The 15,531-nt window shown below is 43.6% G+C and overlaps 3 pseudogenes; 1 reads left to right on the top strand and 2 right to left on the bottom strand.

The window, feature by feature from the left end:
- The window catches only part of LOC119336590, a 17,565-nt pseudogene extending 16,730 nt beyond the window's left edge, over positions 1-835 (bottom strand).
- Positions 836-1,537: 702 nt separating this feature from the next.
- On the top strand, positions 1,538-8,509 carry LOC119341629 (annotated as a pseudogene).
- Positions 8,510-9,836: 1,327 nt separating this feature from the next.
- LOC119335178 lies at positions 9,837-13,434 on the bottom strand (annotated as a pseudogene).
- Positions 13,435-15,531: the final 2,097 nt, after the last annotated feature.

Genomic DNA, 15,531 nt, shown 5'->3' with positions numbered 1-15,531 from the left:
CATTCTTCCACCGGCGAGCTCGGGCTGCCACGAGGACGGGCCATGCTCGAGGTCGGGCAACCGACCGTCTTCACGAAGCAGGAGGCCACGGCGCTCTGCTGGGGACGCGCCGGCCTGCTCACCGCCGTCGTCGGCCACCGCGACGCGCACGCCGCGCTCGCCGGCTCACTCCTATCCATCTCCTCCTCGCTCCACCTCCTCCTCGTCTCCGCGACCGCCCGGTCGACGGGCGTCTTCCGGCGGCGGCGACGGGAGCCGGGCATGGTCCAGGGGGCTGATTGCTTTTTTTTAAATCTACTAGGGGTCCGTGTGTGATTATTTTGCCAAGTCAGCTCCTTACAGTCCGGCCCCACATGTCAAAAAGTGATTAAATGGGCTAAATCACCTATTCAGTGCAAACTGCAAAATGTTTATTGAATGTGCGGTGTTTTTTTTCAAATAGCGACCTGGTGGTTTTCCGCAGATGAAGCCTCAAATGTGGTGGTTTTTTACAATTCACTCAGTTCAGTAAATATCTGAATCAACGAAGATGTGTAAGTGTAGCTATGATTTGAACACCCCAGGATCTAAATATTTACATAGTGCACTGTAAAATGGCTAGACATAAATTATTATTATTTTTGCAGGGTGACATAAATTATTATCAACTTATTGCTAACAGCACTCCAAGAATCAACATACATGAGCGGCACGGTTGGGCAGAGTAAAGCGCGGTCTAGTAGAACTCACAATTCATCAGGTGGAACAGCCAGAGAGAATCACATCTGTCGAACTTCTTCCCATCAGGATCGATTCTGGTCACAATGAAGATATGCTCAAAGAGATGCCCGGCCATTTTTCCTGTCCAAGAGGCAGAGCAAGAACTTCAATCTTGCACAGTGCTAAAGTAAAAAAGAATTGCTAGCAGCGCACAGCAATCCTTGTATCCTACCGACTGGTTCTAAAAAATAACCCAAACAAGTGCCTCCTAATTCATGTTTTCCAAGAAAAAAAATCTTCCACATGTGACGCAGCCCAGCTCCCCCAAAAGCCACAAATAACCGAGCGTCTGAAGTTCAAGGGTATGTAGCTCATGACTAGTACTTCCTCTGTAAACTAATATAAGAGTGTTTAGATCACTAAAATAGTAATCTAAACGCTCTTATATTAGTTTACGGAGGGAGTACAATATTTAGTCTTCACATGGTTCCTTCTGAAGAATAAATGGAATCAGTTGGGTTTAGAAAACAAGAGGGGATATCAGAGGTGGACTAGGGTTTACCAAGCAAAGTGGGATGTCCAACGGGGATGAGGGCAAAGGAGAGAACCTCTCAGCGGAGAGCTTGGCCTCCGGGTTTTGGCGGTGCTCGGTCTGCGCGGCGGTCGCCGGCAGGGGAAGGGTGGCTCGGTGGCGAGCCGCCGGTGGAGGCTTTGGTCGCGAGGGCTTGGGTTGCAGCCACTGGGCCTTAGCCTTTTCTAAAGCCTCAGTGGGCCTTAGTTTATTACAGCCCACGACCAAACAGCCATACAGATGCCACAGCCTCAGCCTCACCCCCGAGTCCTGACCCCCTGCCGCTGGCGCTGAGCCGGCGAACCCTACCATGCAACAGCGACCGGCCGACCGACTTCCGCCTATCGCGACGGCCGTCCCCTCCGAAGTCCGATCTCCGTGCGGTGCTGCGCGCGAGCTGCACTCGCCTCGTCCGTTGGCTGCGGTGGCGCCGGCGCCAGGCCGTCCGGGGCTCCGGGCGTATGGCCGCCGGAACACTCACAGTTTCGCGCAAGAGCCACAAGGACATCAGGGCCATCGGAGATTGAGCGAATCAGTAAAGCCTTTTCGATTTCAGTTTTCTCCCTCTTTTCGACCTACTGGTCATGAATGACACTACAGTCACACCATACATCGGTTAATCTGATTGAATCGCTCGTTGGCAGCTGCAGCTGCAGCTGAGCAATGAGCAGCAGAGCAGGTCAACCGCAAGTGCAGCGAGCAGTGGGCAGCAAGGAGCATGGAACCAACCTAGCAAGGTAATTCTTCGGGCATTTGAATTTGTAAATTGTTACTACTAGCTTTGTCTGAATGCACCGGTGAGTGAATGGCCAGTTTGAACTGTGAAAATTGGAAAATGCATTAACTAAATATATGAAGCTTTGAACGTGTGAACAATGAAGTATTTTTTGTCTAATGTATACTTCCTCCGTTCCTAAATATTTGCATTTTTAGAGATTTCAAATGGGCTACCACATACGGATGTACATAGACATATTTTAGAGCGTAGATTCACTCATTTTGCTCCATGTGTAGTCACTTGTTGAAATCTCTAGAAAGACAAATATTTAGGAACGGAGGGAGTACATTGTAGGTGTCGAAAAAGAAGCAAGGTGATTGAAATCTTTATCACGAAACACGTAAAATTGCACTTTCGCATGCCCACACCAAAAATTGCCACTCCCCTAAATAAATCAAAGAAACATTACACAACAACACAATATTATTCAGATCGAAAAATAAACGGAGATCCATCAACAACTGACTTTCAGTCCAAAAATTGTAGCTTCTAGTACTTATCTTTGTCCGCCGCAAAAAATGAATAAATGTGCCTGCTTGGATTGATTGTACGCAGTTCCATCAACGACTGACTTTCAGTCCACCCAATGGAGCCAACGGAGTGGTACCTGCTTGGATTGAGTGGCCGCAATCTAAGACTTGATTTTAGTCCATTGCTCAAGGTCAATGGAGTCAATGCCCCATTTCATGGGTTGGAATGTTTCTGTCCAGTGACTGCCATTGCTTCTTTTCTGATTAGTTACGCTCGTTACTTCGCACAAGAAAATTTGTACTATAGAGGAAACTTCCTGTCCTAATAAGAGAAATGGAGAAACTTCCTCCGTAAGTACCAGTACAGTACAGTACATGGGCCCATTAGTGATTTTGACATCTTCGATATCCTCCTATAATAGAGCCCGTCAGCTGTGGTATTCTATGCCAGTTACTTCTCCACAAATTCTCCCACACCTCACTTGCTGAGCAAGGTGTCGAGCGAATTACCCAGTTCAACAGCATGCTTGTTTTGCTCATACTTGCCATGCTAGGGATGGCTGAAGCACGAGCATCTGCAGTTGTGAGAAGCTTAGATGGGAGCACCACCCAGCCTCTGAACCGCCTGATGATCGGTCGGTTGGACGCAGGCATGGGTTCTTCAAATTTGACTCTCAGCTGTGCCAATAGATGCGGTCACTTGACCTTCAGCTACCCATTCGGCATAGGAGCTGGTTGCTTCAGGAATCCTGAATTCAGTCTCATTTGCAACCACACGACCAATCCCCCTAAACTCTTCTTGCACGATGGTAGTAGTACAAGTACAACCCAGGTTGTGGGCGATATTTACCCCAATGGCATGTCAGTGAACTTGTGGGGCAAGCACTTGCAGTTCAGCTCTTTTTTTGTCAACTTCTCCAAAACCATCCCCATGAAATCTGGTCTCGATGCCTACAACATGTCATGGACTCCAGGGAAAACTTTTAGCCTTCTCAGTACAATGTCCCTTTCTGTCATTGCTTGCAACTTGGATGTGTACTTGGTGCGTAAAGACCTTGGTAACCGTGAGTTGGTTTGCAAGGTATCCTGCCCCAGCATAGATATTGCGGAGCAAGTTTATAGGCAGGACCGACATGGCCCTGGGTCGTGTTCTTATACATATTCTGCATTAACAGTTCACACACTCGAGTTTCAATTTGTTCCCCACAAGACAGGTAAGATAAAAACACAATCTAGACTCAACATCTTGTGGGATACAATCGACATAACTATTAATATCTTAATCATATGGAGTATCCTCGACCAAACGAGCTGCTCCAGGAGCATGGATGATAGCAACTATGCATGTGTCAGCCACCACAGCGAATGCACGGTTCCTCTTGCCGATGAAGGTTATATCTGCAGGTGCATCAGTGGTTATGAAGGCAATCCATATATCTCCGGTGGCTGCTCAGCTGTCCATGGTAATAATCTCCTCTATCATACCTTATCTTTTGAAGCTCCTTTTCGATTTGTTTTTAACAAAAAAATATATAGTTCTATGAAACTAAGTCCACGATAATCAAAGAAACAATACCAACTATTTGTTAAAATTATTATCTACTATCTCACTAAGTACCCCCTTTATTTTGAAATAGAAGGCTTCTTCTGTCTCTATATTACAAGGCCTTGACCAACAATTGCTTTAATATGTGGTACATGTGACATGGAATTGATGTCACCCGATTCATTTAAAAAGTATTTACTTATGTTTGTGGTTTTCCATAACATAAACCACAAATTAACTGACAACTATTGGTGAAATAACTCGTCTTAACGAATAAAAAATACACACTATATCTTGAAATGGAGGAATTACTGAGTAATCTTAGGAACATGTCTAGTCCAACTTAAGCAGCATTATTTTGAAGTCATGTACACATTTTAGTTTTTACCTGTGACACTACTGGGACTCTATTTTCTCTACTACTATAGTACACAAATTTTTGAATTCAGACTAGCTATCCATCAAGATTCATGAGCAACCGTGAGCCATTGATTTGTTCTAAAAGATGAATATCCACCGTTTATCAGTACCACACCCAAGTGATCTAACGGTTCATGTTTCCTGGATTCGCTCTGTACAAACACGTGCCAACACGACTCCACGATCTTTCTGGAACACTCACGGCACTGAATGCTACCACACACCACACGTGCTGCTGCAAATTAAAGTCTGCTATTTTGGATCTTCTGTGGCTATTTTGAACTTCATTGCTCAATGACAGGAGGTCTGGAATATCTAGCAAACAAAGACTCACTGAACAACTAACATTTGTCAAATCGATGGGTGAACATATACTCCCTTCGTCTTAAAATATAAGGCATTAAGCTTTTACAAATCAAAGCACTCGACGTTGTTTGTATCCACCGAATTCCAAATGCATCACCTTGACAATCCTTTCTCTAAATCTAACAAATTAAATGATGAAGTCACTTTTTTGCAAATTTTTTTTTTGAAAAATACGCGCATAGCACGTGCCTTCTACTAGTAGCATTTAGAGGTTCATCTCAGTAAACAATATTTTTTATTTTGTGCTAGGTTAGCAGCTTAACATGACCAATTGACAAACACGCTGCGCATGTAGTTCTCTGGTTGCCACACATTCATTTGCGTTTGAAGTTCAAATCTAATTTGATCGCATTAGCAAAGATAAAGGATGGCAATCATAAGATCAACAAATATGAAAAAAAAGGGAGAATCATTAATATTAATTTCACAAAAATACATGCATATTATAAAAACAAGAAGAAAATCTGTGTTTTAAATTATTTACTTAAATTTGTTAATTACGCTTATTGTTGGGCCCCACTGGTCATATGATTGCTACTTTCGACTCTATGGTAGCAATGAAAAACTATTGGATGTATAATGGTAATATTTCAAATGCATATATTGCTACTTAGTTTCTTCCAGTATTTCTAATTTGGACAAATCTATGTATAATAAATGCTATTTAAAAACCTCTGCTACTTTTGTGTTCATCTGAATTGGCCAATGCAGACGCACAGGCTGATGATCAATAAAATTAATCTTAGGGTGTTTGTGAGTGAACCGAGATGTGTGGCATGTGGTGTTGAGAACAAGAGCGACTTATGAGTTTTTCTATGTATTTTTATCCCACTTGAAAGATAGAGTATTATTCTATGCCTTGAATTGTTATGTATATTTAAGTATAATACGGCTGTCATTGAGTTAATGTACAAGCACCATTCTGTGCCAGAAATATTAAACTTGCCTTGGTGGGATGTCATTTAAATTCTTAAGATTCACTTTAGTCTCATTAATCTACTGAGCTACCAGCATTTTCATCTGATTGCGTATTGGTGATTTTTAATCTTATTACCACAATTACAAGTATAAACTACTCCCTCCGTTCCTAAATATAAGTCTTTTTAAGTAAAACAAGTGAATCTACACTGTAATCTCGTCTACATACATCCGTATGTAGTCCACATTGAAATCTCTAAACAGACTTATATTTAGGAACAGAGGGAGTATAAACTAGTCCTATTGAGGAGTTGGGCCAATAAAAATAGCTAGAAAGGATAAAAATATCATTATTCCACCATAACTTTTACAGTTGTACAGTGCTATGTTGATAAAATGACTTCCATATTTGAGCACATTATCTTGCTTCTTTAGCAAATCTGATGAATTTGAATATCTTTTGAGAAATAGAGTATGATTCAAGACCACTTAAGGCGAATTGTTCTCGACGGTGTGGAGATATAAGTGTCCCATTTCCTTTTGGCATAGAAGAAGGTTGTTCTGCGAGGAAAACTTTTAAGCTCAACTGCTCAGACACTACACCGCCCGTTCTCTGGCATAATAATGGCTTCGTTGAAGTGACATACATAAATGTCAATGAGGGGCTCCTGGGAATCAAATATGAGTCGAGTGTTGGAGACGAGTCATTTAACATTATGCTACAATCTTCAGAAGCTGATGAACCGAACCTGTATGTCAATCCTCTGGAATCAGCCTCTGTGCAGTGGGCTGTCGCTAATCTTACATGCCAAGAGGCGGAAAAAAACACCTCTGGATATGCGTGTGTTAGTGTCCATAGCTTCTGCCTGGGTGTCATCAGCTCCATGGAGGGTTATGTTGGATACAGGTGTGCATGCTTGCGCGGTTTTGAAGGAAATCCATACATCCCAGATGATTGTGAAGGTACTCCCCTTCTCTTTATCTTTACAACTGTAGTTTATTATTTGTACAAATGTTATGTATCTCCTGACAGAGATATGGTTACAGATATTGATGAGTGCAAACGGACACCAGAACTTTGCAAAGGGAATTGCCAGAACACTATTGGAAACTACACCTGCACCAAGTGCCCTGATCATACAGAGTATGATATAACAAAAATGCAGTGCACTCCAGTAAGAAAGCAAAATTTCTACTTAGGTGAGCCCATCTCTACTGCATGTTCTGTTCATCCCCTCAAAAGATACTCGGGATATATGAGGATTGATGGATCAGTTTCGTTATGTAGGTATTGTGATTGGGTTAAGCAGTGGCCTTGGCATGCTACTTTTCGGCTTAACTACGATAATTCTCGTTCAAAGATGGAAAAGAGATGTCCAGAAGAAACTAAGAAGGAAGTATTTCCGAAGGAACAATGGCCTTCTCTTGGAACAATTGATATCAGGGGATGAAAATGCGAGCGAGAGGACAAAGATTTTCTCCTTGGAAGAGCTTAAAAGGGCAACAAATAACTTTGATCCTGCACGTATCCTTGGACGTGGAGGGCATGGCACAGTCTACAAAGGGATCTTATCAAACCAGCATGTGGTAGCCATAAAAAAATCCCAGATAATCAGGGAAGGTGAGATCAGCGATTTTATCAACGAGGTTGCAATTCTCTCTCAGATAAATCACCGGAATATCGTGAAACTTTTCGGTGCTGTCTTGAAACTGAGGTCCCCTTACTAGTGTACGACTTCATTCCCAATGGTTCATTGTTTGAAAGTCTTCATCATGATTCTAGCAACATGGTTTCTTTGACATGGAATGACTGCCTACGGATCGCATCAGAAGCAGCGGGTGCTCTATGTTATCTCCACTCTGCAGCCTCAATATCAATATTTCATCGTGATGTGAAGTCCTCTAATATACTCCTAGACACAAACAATGCAGCAAAAGTTTCGGATTTCGGTGCTTCAAGAATTGTCCCCATTGATCAAACTCATGTTGCTACAAATGTTCAGGGCACATTCGGTTATTTAGATCCAGAATACTACCAGACTGGGCAGCTAAATGAGAAGAGTGATGTTTACAGTTTTGGTGTGGTACTCCTAGAACTTCTTATCAGGAAAAAACCTGTTTTTACAGCTGAGTCGGGAATGGCCGAGAGCTTGTGTAACTACTTCCTCTTGAAGATCAGGTCGAGGCAACCCAAAGAAATAGTGGCGGCACAAGTTCTTGAAGAAGCGAACGAGGAGGAGATCAACGGGGTTGCTTCTCTTGCGGAAAAGTGCTTGAGGCTAAAAGGTGAGGAAAGGCCTACAATGAAGGAAGTCGAGACAACATTGCAGCAATTACGAATGAATCGTACAAATTCATCCCAAGTTGATCCAGCCGTTGAGTATGAGATGCAAGGCCACCAGTCCATGGCCATGAACCTAGCCGGGAGAACTTATCATGTAACATCTCACAACAGCCAAAACGCATGCTATAGCTTGGAGCAGGAGTTCCTCGCATCCGCTAGCCTGCCCCGCTAGATATGCTTGTCAGCTCTCTAGTGTTTTTCCCATGGTTGTTCTTTCTAAGCTGAGGGCAAAAAATGTTTTTTGCAGCACCATCTTAGATCACCTTATCCTGCAAGGCCCTACATGCAGTCCTCTTTTTTACAAAATGTATTATGCAGTACCATCTTTTTCTTTTTGAGTATATACAGTACCATCTTACTTGATGAATGATGGATTTACTCAACAAAATTAGTGTTTCATCCTTGATACATTGCACTCTATTAACGCACATCCCTTGCTGAAATGATTTCCCATATTGAACTGGAACAATTCCTGCTATAATAATCTTTCTCCTTTTTTTAAGTAACCAGCTATAGTGCTGCATATTCTTTTTATTCTTTGAACTTCCTAAGTGTTTTGCATCTTCCTTTAGTCAAAGGTTACATATTTTCCTTAGAAAGGCCTAAGATATGAACATTGCAATTGTTGCACCTATATGTGGAACTGCAATTTTCACCTCTGCCTCCGAAATTTTATTCCAAGTGTACGGAAAGGAACTGAAGAATTGTACATGGGCACTTGATTACTACAAAATGAAAGACCATTCCTAGAAGTAAATGTAGAATCTTAATTTTGTTTTTGTAGCAAGGGAGTAATCCAAAGTCCAATGTTGAACAAACACCATACGTTCAAGGAGATCCTGCTGCCTGTTCAGGCTAAAATATCTTTTCAATAGAAATACATCTGTTAAAATCAATATCCCTTTTGATTCTTATATATCATTAGAAACTGGGCTATGTTAGAACCCTACTGTTTTGTACATGAAGTTTGAAGAAGCCTTCTTTGGTTACCAAACTGAGAAATTAGTGTTCTTTCAACGAGAATGTGTTTTGAATTTCAGGCATCTTGATATCTATGCGCATACGAAGTATGGACGGTGACACGATATTTCACGCTGACACCAACAGCTCTGTATATCATTTTCATCTTGTTGTCATGTTAGATGTGCACAACCGTGAAGTGATCATACTGATATACTGATACCAACAGTTCATTGCTGCCATGTTTGTTCTTCAATACATATACACAGCAAAGCACTGGACGAAGAACACAATCACCCAGGTTACAACAAGCTTATCTGTGCTAGCAAAAGTACTACTCCCTCCGTTCGAAAATACTTGTCGGATGAATGGATGTATCTAGACGTATTTTAGTTCTAGATACATCCATTTTTATGCATTTCTCCGACAAGTATTTTCGGACTGAGGGAGTATTTTTTTCTAGATCAAACTATATAGCAAACATCCCAAGAGCAACCACAAACCAATCAGAGCATACACAGTGATACCTTCCTTCTGAGGCAGCAGTAACCATACATGCACAACAAAACACACTTCAGGGCAACTCTGGTTACAATAACTGAAGAAAAAATGCCTTGTTTTCACAGACTGGACGAATTCAAGAGACACATCATGTATCTTCAAGCAAAATCAGCCATGCAAGTCTGCTTGTTGTAATTAACTTGCCGAATTAAAAGAGATTAAGATGCAAATAAGAGCACAGGCACATGCAGGAACATTCTTCGTCATGCAGAAACATGGTGCTTAACAAGTCAACTCCAGCACAGATGAGCAATACGTAGTCAAGTACATATCCATACAGTGCAACGACCAAATAGCAAACTGAACGACAAATTAACTGGCAAAAGCTGGAGTAAGCACTGATTGCCACCATAAACGCCTCCTAGAATGTTTTAAAACTAAAGGACGAAACTAACTGCAGAAGCTTCAGCATGACTATCACCATGAAAAAGCACCTTTTTTCAGCTGCGTAAGTCTCTGTTGGAAGTGATAGTTTTCGAGAAGAAGCTGGTAGAGCAGCAAGCTGTAGTTGCCCCATCGACGATCACTGGCCATCGGAATAGAATATGCTTGGGTACACCCAGAAGGCTTGAAGCTGGCTGTACCAGTTTCTCTTGTACACAAGATCAGGGTCGGTGGAAGGACCCACACAGCATCTGCCGCGTCACCAAAGCCATGTACACTCCAAGGCTGAGAGTAATGGGCGTAGTACAGGCGGTTGCTCGTCCCTCCCCACTTCTCTGGGCTCAAGCAAGAAAACGGCGGGCTCCTCACATCACCACCTACAAAGAGTGCCCAGTTGTCCAGCTTCTTCACATCCACCCACTTTGCAGGTCTGGTCGACATGTCAAGGCGGTAGGGTTTATACAAGACAGGTGCTCCAAATGATAGGCTCACGTAATGGTCAACCATGAGAAGCATATCACCACAAACCACCAGCCATGGTCTTAGATATGGGCACTCAGTCATGCCGTCCCACCACTCGGTAGTTATCTCCTGCAGGCCAAGCTCGGGGGCTAACTTCAGAATATAGATCCTCTGAAAATAATCCATGGCAATGAGCTGACCATTGAATTCCACGATCTGATCTACCCTTGCATCAGAAAGCTTGAGTTCAGACCAAGAGTCACTTCCAACCGGCCAATCAAACAGGGAGGATCGGGTGCTAACAAGGAGATGGCAGTTGGGTGATGCAAGGGGAGCTGTCAGGGTGCCACCAAAGTAGAACTCCTCCTCACAGTCGCCACTGAATGGGAGAGATGGAGGTGAAACCTCGGCACCAGTGAACACATCAACAATAAGACAATTTCCTCGGCGGCAGCAGATGAGTTGCCCATATGAAGAACCAGCAAAGCGCATCCTCTGAAAAGTTTCTTGAGGAATCTGGCAGCGAAGGGCTATGTTCTGGTTGGCTAGATCAATGACCTTACATGTGCGTAGCTTGTGACGACCATTGCTGGAAGGGAGATGAGGGGCTTGGACACGGACATTGGGTCGGATGAGGAGAGGCGGGAGTTTGGTGCAGAATGTCGATTTGGATGGGTATGAAGAGAAGGCAGCACGCCAAGAACGACAAGTGCTAGCAAACGCAATAAGGTCGAGAAAGGATCCCAACAGAGGAACAATGGAGTGAAGCAGGTTATCTGGGAGGTCAGCCCAGTCTTGGAGCCTCGGCACTACTGGAGCATCGGAACAGAACATGCTTGGATACACCCAGAAGGCCTGCAGCTGGCCGTACCAGTTTCTCTTGTACACAAGATCAGGGTCGGTGGAAGGATCCCACACAGCATCTGCCGCGTCACCTAATCCATGTACGCTCCAAGGCTGAGAGTAATGGGCGTAGTACAGGCAGTTGCTCCTTCCTCCCCACTTCTCCGGGGTCAAGCAAGAAAATGGCGGGCTCCTCACATCACCCCCTACAAAGAGTGCCCAGTTGTCCAGCTTCTTCACCTCCACCCATTTTGCAGGTCTGGTCGACATATCAAGGCAGTAGGGTTTATACAAGACTGGTGCTCCAAATGATAAGCTCATGTAATGGTCAACCATGAGAAGCATATCACCACAGACCACCAGCCATGGTCTTAGATATGGGCATTCAGTCATGTCGTCCCACCACTCGGTTGTTATCTCCTGCAGGCCAAGCTGGGGGGCTAACTTCAGAATGTAGATCCTCTGGGAATAATCCATGGCAATGAACTGACCATTTAATTCCACAATCTGATCTACCCGTGCATCAGAAAGCTTGAGTTCAGACCAAGAGTCACTTCCAACCGGCCAATCAAACAGTGAGGATCGGTTGCTGACAAGGAGATGGCAGTTGGGTGATGCAAGGGGAGCTGTCAGGGTGCCACCAAAGTAGAACTCCTCCTCACAGTCACCACTGAATGGGAGACATGGAGGTGAAACCTCGGCACCAGTGAACACATCAACAATGAGACAATTTCCTCGGCGGCAGCAGATGAGATGCCCATAGGAAGAGCCAACAAAACGCATCCTCTGAAAAGTTTCCTGAGGAATCTGGCAGCGAAGGGCTCTGTTCTGGTTGGCTATATCAATGACCTTACATGTGCGTAGCTTGTGACGACCATTGCTGGAAGGGAGATGAGGGGCTTGGACACATACATTGGGTCGGACAAGGATAGGCGGGAGTTTGGTGCAGATGGTTGATTTGGATGGGTACGAAGAGAAGGCAGCACGCCAAGAACCACAGGTGCTAGCAAACGCAGTAAGGTCGAGGAAAGATCCCAACAGAGGAACAATGGAGTGAAGCAGTTTATCTGGGAGGTCAGCCCAACCTTGGTGCCCCAACACTCCTGGGGGAGTAGAGACAGATGGGTCAGACAATTTGCTCGGGCCTTGCATGATGGCAAACTCTCTGCAAAACACAACAAATTCAAGGCAGAAAGGTTAGAAAGATTAGTCCAGTAACAAATGAAAAAAAAAGGCAGACAGCATGCTTGGACCATGGATAAGCAATTAAGCACGTGTTGTTCTCCAGTCCCTTACATGTCAATTAAGTCACACTTACAAATAAGCAGCAAGTTGATCGATTGATTTTTGTAAGATGGTTATGACAAGGCTAAGATGATAACATGCACAGATAACAATTTTATTTTGGAAAACCACCCTATAGTTAAAACTTTTTGTGACAGTGAAAACCATCTGCATCTTCAGATCATGATACTGAAATGGTGACAAACGCTATGACATTTCGCTTGGCTGTAAACACTGAATAAAACAACTGCGGTTATAGCTCTATTAATAGCAATGTCCTGCCAATACCGACTGTCAGTACGGATACACTGAAAGTTCACGGGTTCTTCAGCTTGGGTACTTTTTGTACTCCTTCCATTTGCAAATCACATAATGGGGTACGAACGAACACCCGAACTAATTTTCTTCTTAAAACCAACAACCAATTCTACTAGTCGTACATGCACATCCCATCTAGGGTTCCAAGGCTCAGTAGTATGTTTAAACCCTTTACGGCGAAATCGAGTGAAAAGTCTAAACCTAGGACATCGGCGACGCGATTCGAGTTCTTCCCTTCCCACGAGAACGATTGATTGCACAGTTGCACGACGGAGTAGACAAACGACGCGCACACGAGAGATGAACGAGGAAAAAAGCGATGAGAAACTGGGGTTCAGGTGAAGAGGAGGAGGGGGAGAGTGCATGCCTTGAGGAGGATGCAGGCGCTGGCGGCGGCGACGTCGACGACGATGTGGTGGGGCTGATGCCGGCTGGCGGCTGGCGGCGTCGCCGCAGGCGGCTCGCTTTCTTTCCCATCCGCTTCCAGAACCGCCCGAGCAGCGCTCTCTCTCTCTCAGTCTCACTCTCTCCAAACAAGGCCGTGGGGATTGTATCGACAGCCTAATGTGGGCTTTTGTGTGTGCTTGTTGTGGGCTGGGTGTTTGGCAAACAGGACTGGGTCAGATTGTAGCTTCGTACGACAAGGAAAAATATTCCTATCTTTGCTCAAAAAAGAAAAGAAAAATATTTCTATCGACTCAAAAAAATCCTCCGTCCCAAAATAGATGTCACTGATCTAGTACAGTATAACTTTTGTTTTTTGAGAATCACTGATTTACTATAACTTTAATGGAGGGAATAGTAGTAAAAAAAATCCTAGTACTTGATCGTGGGTCAAATGACCCCTTTCCAAGTCCCGCTAAAATATCAGTTCAAAAGAAATCCCACTAAAAATGACGCATTTTCAAAAGAATAATCTGTACACATAATAATAATTAAAAAGTTAAAAATAAATCAGACTCTTTTTCCTAATAAAAATATTTTAACTTGAATTTTCCTATGAGAAAACATTGGACTTTGCACTACTCATGCAAGAATAGATTGACGGTTCTATAAAACTGCAATGAATCCTATTTTTTGGTTTTTACTCCCTCCGTTCTTTATTATAAGATCTTCTAACTTTTTTGATTTGATCGCTTTGAAAAAAAAATGGAGATGCATAATTTGTCATCCCATAAATTCACTAGCTTTGGAGACCGTGCTCCTCAAAGAATTGTAGCCCCTGAATGGTTTTGGCCGTAAATGCCAAGTTATTAAGGTGCTAACCATGTTTATGAAATTATATGAAGATGTGTTAGTCACATGTTTGATAAGCAAAGATTGTTGGGGACCCTTAAGCAAAAAAGGAGAGAAGAATACGGTGTATTTAAATTATGCAATTTGATCACTTGCTTGAGTCGTAGAAAGTGCGTTGATGCCAGGGAGACTTATTATAGACAATGTGCTAGTGGCTTATAGTGTGTTCATGCGATCAAAATGTGAAAAGGTGACCTTTATGTGGAACTGCGATTTATCTAACGGTTTTATTCCTTTGAGGGGCTTGCAGCAGGGGGTCCTCTCTTCCCCTTCCCTTTTATCTCTGCGTGGAAGGCTTCTTTGCGCTCCTCTAGCAGCCCCAAGGGGACCGAGAGATCCAGAAAGTGTCATTTGGGAGCACTTGCCCCAATGTTACCCACCTCCAATCGCGGACGATAGCATTTTTATGGAGGCATATGTGGCTAATATGTCGAAGCTTCGGGACATTCTGCAAACGTATGAAGTGGCATCAGGTTAGAGGGTGAACCTTCAAAAATCTTCCATATTCTATGTAAAGGTTTACATTGAGGGCAAGAAGGAGGAGCTCAAACAAGTGCATTGACTCAGTTGCCCTATCAGAGCAGTACCTTGGCCTACCGATGGTGGTTGGTAGGTCAAAGGAGGATTGTTGTAAACTGGGGAATTTCATGAGGGAAGGTCTTGGGTTGGAAGGGGCAACGCTTATTAAAGGTTGCAAGGGAAGTCCTCATTAAGTCAATGTTGTAAGCAACACCGACGTATACTATGAGGTGCTTCCATCTCTCCATGAGAATGTGTGGGAACCTGAAACCCATCTCTTCAATCTTCGGGTGGGGAGAGACTAATGGTGATCTAAAGGTCCACTGGTGTGGTGTGGGATAGAATGTGCACTCGAAAGCACGAAGGTGGTCTAGGCTGTAGAGATTTCGAGATCTTCAACCAAGCTATCCTCGCCAAGTAAATCTGGAGGATTATCATGGTCACAAACGGTCTGTGTGCTCGTGTTCTCAAAGCAAGGTATTTTAGAGATGGACATCATGACATTGACATGCCAACATGAGTAGTTCATTTACTTGGCAGAGTATTATGCATGGGTGAGACTTGTTGTGTGATGACCCACAAGTATATGGGGTCAATTGTAGCCTTTTCGATAAGTAAGAGTGTCGAACTCAACGAGGAGCAGAAGAAAATGACAAGTGGTTTTCAGCAAGGTAATGTCTGCAAGTGCTAAAATTGTAAGTAGCGGAGTAGTTTGATAGCAAGATAATTTGTAACGAGCAAGTAACGATAGTAGTAACAAAAGGGCAGCAAGGTAGCCCAATCCTTTTGAGG

Source organism: Triticum dicoccoides, chromosome 7B (genome assembly GCF_002162155.2).
Source record: "Triticum dicoccoides isolate Atlit2015 ecotype Zavitan chromosome 7B, WEW_v2.0, whole genome shotgun sequence".
NCBI lineage: Eukaryota > Viridiplantae > Streptophyta > Magnoliopsida > Poales > Poaceae > Triticum > Triticum dicoccoides.
Note: the sequence above shows the minus strand (reverse complement) of the source record. Positions and strands in the feature narration are given on the sequence as shown.